The following is a 5486-nucleotide window of genomic DNA, read 5'->3' on the forward strand; positions in this document are numbered from 1 at the left end:
ATACAGACCAGAAGCATAGAAACGGGACACTTAAACCAGTGTCAGTTGGCAGGAGGAATTCAGGATGGCTTCCTGGAGGTGATGATGCCCAAGCTTGGTCTTAAAATTTGACCAGAAGGTACTCAAGCACAGAAGGTAGTCCTGTTTTGCTTAATCCAAACTTCACTCCCAGCTAGCCTCTTCTTTTTTTTTTTTTTTTTTTTTTTTTTTTGAGACAGAGTCTTGCTCTGATGCCCAGGCTGGAGTGCAGTGGCACCAATCTCTGCTCACTGCAACCTCCACCTCCCAGGTTCAAGCGATTCTCCTGCCTCAGCCTCCCAAGTAGCTGAGATTACAGGCACACACCACCATGCCCAGCTAATTTTTTTTTTTTTTTTTTTTTTTGAGACGAAGTCTTGCTCTGTCGCCCAGGCTGGAGTGCAGTGGCACGATCTTGGCTCACTGTAAGCTACGCCTCCCAGGTTCACGCTATTCTCCTGCCTCAGCCTCCCGAGCAGCTGGGACTACAGGCGCCCACCACCATGCCCAGCTAATTTTTTTGTTTTTTGTATTTTTAGAAGAGACAGGTTTCACCATGTTAGCCAGGATGGTCTCGATCTCCTGACCTCGTGATCCACCTGCCTCGGCCTCCCAAAGTGCTGGGATTACAGGTGTGAGCCACCACGGCCAGCCTCAGCTAAATTTTTTGTAATTTTTTAGTAGAGATGAGGTTTCACCATGTTGTCCAGGCTAGTCTCAAACTCAGGTGATCTGCCCGCCTTGGCCTCCCAAAGTACTGGGATTACAGGCATGAGCCACCAGGCCCAGTCTCATTCCCAGCTATCTTCTTTTGTGTATGTCTTTATATTGGGGGTTATAAATGCTAAATGCTTGCTGTCCTCAGATCCCTTGTAGTTAGGGAGCTAATTACAAAGTTAATTAATATTGCAATGTTATTTAAGAAATGTTAAATAATATCTAACATTTATCAGGCACTTAGCATGTGCCAAGCACTATCCTATAGGTTTTACATTATCTCAATCCCCAAAAACAACCCTGTGAGGTAGATTACTATTAACATCATGCCCATTTGACAGATGAGAAAACTGAGGCCAGAGAAGGTTAGTGACTTCTCAATGTTTAACTAAAAGGTGATGGAGCCAGGATCCAGACTTTAGTGATCTAACTCAAGGGCCTGTGCTCCTGTCTACCATGCTCGGCTACCCTGCAATGTAAAACATCCTCTGGAAAAAAAAAAAAAAACCTTTCCTGATAAGAAGGATCTGACATAGCTGATGCTGCCCCTTGCCCTTCTTCCTGCCTTGAATATGGACGTGATGCCTAGAGCTGAGGCAGCCATCTTGTGGCCAAGAGAATTACACAGATGTCAGCTTAGACCTCATCAAGCTATAGATCCAATGCCAGCCACCATTTTCCTCTGAATGTCTGGCTATGTGAAAAGAATACATCTGCACTTGTTTTAGCCACTGAAGGTTTTCAGTTACTTGCTAATCAATTCACTAGGGAACAGAAGGGGTCACTTTCTAGCCAAGGGAACAGCATGAGCAAAGCTATAGTGACTGCTTGGAAGAGAACTCCAGTATTGCCAGAGCATAAAGTCAGGGGTAAAGGCAGAGTGACCAATTGTCCTGGTTTGCCTGGACTGAGTTTTCTGAGACACGGATGTATCAATGCTAAAGCCGGAACAGTCCCAGCAAACCAAGATGGTTGGTCACCCTGGCAGGGAGGAGCAAGCGACAAGACTGGAAAGGAAGCAAACGCCCTTATGGAAGGCCTTGTGCAGTGGTAGGGGCTGCTGGGACTTCATGCTGAGGGCAGTGGGAGCTGTAGAGGGCATTTAGATAGAGAAGTGGTCACTATGGTCCGACGTGTACGCTAAAGTGTCCATCAGACAGCTGTGGGGAGGGTGATTTGGAGCAGGCAAGAGTGGAGGTAGAGAGGCCAGTAAAGAGGCTGCTGCAGCAGTCTAGGCCAGAAATAATACAGCCTAGATGGAGGTGGTAATGAAAAGGAGAAAAGGGAGGTTTCAGTAATTATTTAAGAGGCACAACTGTAGCACTGAGCAGCAGGCCTCCAGCCCCACATCTACATAAACTTCCAGGAATCTGTTTAATTATCAAAACTATTATTTGTCAGGAGCCAGACATGGTAACATACACCTGTAGTCCCAGCTACTTAGAAGGCTGAGGCAGAAGGACTGCTTGAGCCCAGGAGTTTGAGACCAGCCTGGGCAACATCGCAAGACCCTGTCTCTACAAAAAATACAAAAATTAGCCAGGCGTGGTGGCATGTACCTGTGGTGGCAGCTACTTGGGAGACTGAGACAGGAGGATCACTTGAGCCCAGGAGGTCAAGGCTGCAGTGAGCCGTGATCGTGCCACTGCACCCCAGCCTGGTCAACAGAGACCCTGTCTCAGAAAACAAGAAACAACAACAACAAAAATGACTTTGTTAGCTAATACATGGTGAAACACAACCCACAGTTCAGTTTGTTCAACAAGACTGTAAAATTTGTCCAGGCGCAGTGGCTCACACCTGTAATCCTGGCACTTTGGGAGGCCGAGCTGGGGGTGGATCACCTGAGGTCAAGAGTTCAAGACCGGCCTGGCCAACATGTCAAAACCCTATCTCTACTAAAAATACAAAAAATTAGCCACATATGGTGGCATGCACCTATAATCCCAGCTACTCAGGAGGCTAAGGCAGGAGAATCGCTTGGACCTGGGGGGTGGAAGTTGCAGTGAGCTGAGATCGTGCTACTGCACTCCAGCCTGGGTAGGCAAAAGAGCGAAACTCTGTCTCCAAAAAAAAAAAAGAGTGTAAAATTCTCAGCTTTGGGGACAAGATCCACTATTATGCCCAAGAATCAATGCCTATGTATGGTAAACGAATAATGCTCCCTGCAAAAGATGTGTACACCCCAATCCCCAGAACCTGTGAACATGTTAACTTACTTGGCAAAAGAGATTTTTCAGATACGATTAAATTAAGGATCTTGCCATGGAGTGACCATCTTGGATTATCTGGGTGGGCTCTGTGTAATCAATAAGGGTCCTTAGAAGAGGGAGACAAGAGGGTCAGGGTCAGAGAGAGATTTGAAGATGCTACGCTGCTGGCTCTAAAGGTAGAGGAAGGGGCCACGAACCAAGGAATGCAGGCGGCCTCTGGAAGCTGGTAAAGGCCAGGAAATGGATTCTTCTCCAGACCTCCAGAAGGAAACAGTCTTGCCCATACCTGAACTTTAGCCCAGTGAGACAACTGTGGACTTCTGACCTTCAGAACTACAAGATAATAAATGTGTGTGTTTTTAGTCACTAAGTTTGTGATGATTTGTTACAACAGCAATAGGAACCAAATTCACCATCCTTCCTCCCGTGTTAGAAGGCAAAATCCAAAGCACACTGTGGTGGGTGTAGTGGGGAGGGAGAGGGAGGGGTTGGGAAGGACTCCCTGGGGTCTGGCTAGGGTGACAGTAGGGATTTGTGGACTTTGTCCAAGAAGTCACAAACTGGTGGCTGGAAGGGAGGGAAACTGGAAATATAGGCACTGACCCTCTGACCTCCACCTTCTGCCTGGGGGCTGGGAGGCCTGGAAGGGGCTACTGAGAGCCCCACGAGCCACTGATCCACTAGGGTGACATTGGGTGCCTAATAGCCGTTGCGTGGCTGGCATGTATTGAGCACTCGGTAATTTGTGTTAGGCTCCACCCAAGGCTTCATATATATGATCTCATTTCATCCTCATGGCAACCCTGATTATTATCCCTCTTTACAGATGAGGAAACTGAGGCTCAGAGAGATTTCAAACTCAGCCCAGATTACACAGCTAGTAATGGGGCACCATGATTTAAACCCAGGTTGTCTAATTCCAGAGCCTGTGCAACTAACAACTTGTTGTTCTGCCATGAATCCTAAAGTCTAAGGATGCCCTTGCACGCTGACTCCCTGTAGTGACCAGGGAGGTGTAGGCTATGGGGGTGCCGAGAAGCCTCGATAAAACCAGCGATAAGCCCAGAGAGACAGAGGCTGGAGAGGAGAGTTATTGCTCCCAGATGCTCACGAAAGACTTTCAGTCACTGTATCAACTAGCAGAGGCATGATGATGCTGCCTAACAACCAACCCCAAACGCCTAGTGGCAGGCAGTGATGAGCACTTATTGCTGACATGTCTGGGGACAGTTGGGGGTGTCAGGCACCCCTGCTAATTTGGGCTGGACTCACTCATAAGTTTAGGGGTCAGCCAGGTTTGGCTGATCCAGTGTGGGTCAGACTGGGCAGCCTGGCTCTGCATGTCTCACCCACATTCCGGGAGGGCACTGCATGCCAAAGGGCATGGATGCAGGGAGGATGAGGAATCAGGGCAATCGTGGTCAGCTACCACATCCACATTATCTCTGACTCAAATGAGAAGCATAAACTAGGGCAGGGCAGAGGGAGGGTACTCACTGGGCTGCAGCTCTGAACTCACCACCGACAGGCAGTCAGTGGCTGAGTCACTTAACCTCCCTGGGCCTCAGTTTTCCCCATCTGTGAAATGGACACCTGCCCTGTCTCCTTACTGGGGAGCCAATGAAATGACCAAGGCTTGTGAATGGGGTGGAAGGGGCTATTACTACTACTGATCTCACTCCCTGGACTCAAATCTTCCCTGTCTTTTTTATTTTTTATTTTTTATTTTTGAGATGGAGTTTCGCTCTTGTTGCCCAGGCTGGAGTGCAGTGGCGCTATCTTGGCTCACTGCAACCTCCACCTCCCTGGTTCAAGTGATTCTCCTGCCTCTGCCTCCCGAGTAGCTGGGATTACAAGCACCCGCCACCATGCCCGGCTAATTTTTCATTTTTTTAGTAGAGACTGGGTTTCATCATGTTGGCCAGGCTGGTCTCGAACTTCTGACCTCAGGTCATCCACCCGCCTCAGTCTTCCAAAGTGCTGGGATTAAAGGCGTAAGCTACTGCACCCAGCCTTCCCTCTCTCTTTCTGTTCCTTAGGAGAGGAAGCTTCATTCCTAACAGGCCTCAGGTCTCAGGCTTCCAGCATATCCTTGGGGGTCCACTTCCCAGAAACTGAGTCCTATCAAGTTGAGACACAGGTTGAGTCTACAAAGGACCTCATGGCAGTGGGCCAGGGAACCACATGAAGGCAGAGAATAAACAGGGAGCATCTTCCCATAGCATCCGTTTTCTGTGAAGATCGGGAGGGAAGAAAAAAGTTTATATTGAAATAAACCCAGCTATATTACGAAGTTGCAAAATTCAAATTAAGCTTTCAGATGAAGAACGAGACTTCCAAGACATTTTGCTATTGTTAGTGCTGAGTGCTAGATCCCAGATCATCACTTTACTGCAAACTAGAGCCTGCAAACCAAATCTGTTTTGTAAATAAAGTTTTATTGGAACATGGCTATGCCCATATGGCTGCTTTTGCACTGTAACGGCCGAGTTGACTAGTTGTGACAGAGACCATATGGTCTGCAAGTCTGAAATATTT

The sequence above is a fragment of the Rhinopithecus roxellana genome, chromosome 12, assembly GCF_007565055.1.
Source record: "Rhinopithecus roxellana isolate Shanxi Qingling chromosome 12, ASM756505v1, whole genome shotgun sequence".
NCBI lineage: Eukaryota > Metazoa > Chordata > Mammalia > Primates > Cercopithecidae > Rhinopithecus > Rhinopithecus roxellana.